Source organism: Alnus glutinosa, chromosome 5, assembly GCF_958979055.1.
Source record: "Alnus glutinosa chromosome 5, dhAlnGlut1.1, whole genome shotgun sequence".
NCBI classification, from domain to species: Eukaryota; Viridiplantae; Streptophyta; class Magnoliopsida; order Fagales; family Betulaceae; genus Alnus; species Alnus glutinosa.
Window position 1 is genome coordinate 12,773,680 of NC_084890.1, and position 912 is coordinate 12,774,591.

The following is a 912-nucleotide window of genomic DNA, read 5'->3' on the forward strand; positions in this document are numbered from 1 at the left end:
CTTGCTAGAGACAACCAAGGTCATGCAACCAACGTGTTCTGCTGTGAAAATCAGAGGGAGAACTGCTTTTTGTCATGGAGAAGCTCCTAATTGGGTGTTCTGGCCCACTTCGGGCAAAATTCGATCGATCGACTTTTAAGTTCGATCGATCGAGTTCTTCAGAACTTCCGAATTTTCCAAGCAATTCCACATGAATTTTTCCATTCCTCACTTATTAACCTACAAAACATAAAAACACAAAAACTAACCAAAGCATTAGAAAATAACAAGGCTAAAGGTCTAACTTATGTAAATCAAGGGTCCAAATACACAATATTTGGCACTCATCATGGGTTAGAGGGTCTGCGACTAGGGTTCTAGTGTTCTACTACTCACTTTTCCGTTCACGAATCACTAAATCATTTTCTTTTTCTTTTTCTTTTTTTAAGTAACCGTGTCACAGTCGTGTTCACAGGTCAACCCGCGGGTTGACCCTCGAAACACGATTATAACTGGGTCATAATCGGGTTGACCCAATTATGACCTGAACCCAAATATGCTAAACCCAAACCCGAATTTTTCGTGTCGTGTTCGTGCCGAGTTTGCGTGTCATGTCAAAAATTGCCAAGCCTCAACCTAGAGCCCTTAATTATTATTTAAGTTGAAAGAAATTCCAACAAAAGTACATGAAATATCCATATTCCAAAAGTGTGTTAAAAAATATTTTCAAAGTAATAATAAATAGTAATAATATAAAAATAAAATTAGCGTTGAACAATCGATACAACCTGGAATGATCAATGGACAACTATCATCCATCAATTGAGACAACTTTGAATGTTCGACAGTAACTAAAATTCGAACAATCGACCCTCAAGGATGAATGTTCGATGACAATCTAGAAGCATCTTAATTTTGACACATCAGCCCTAT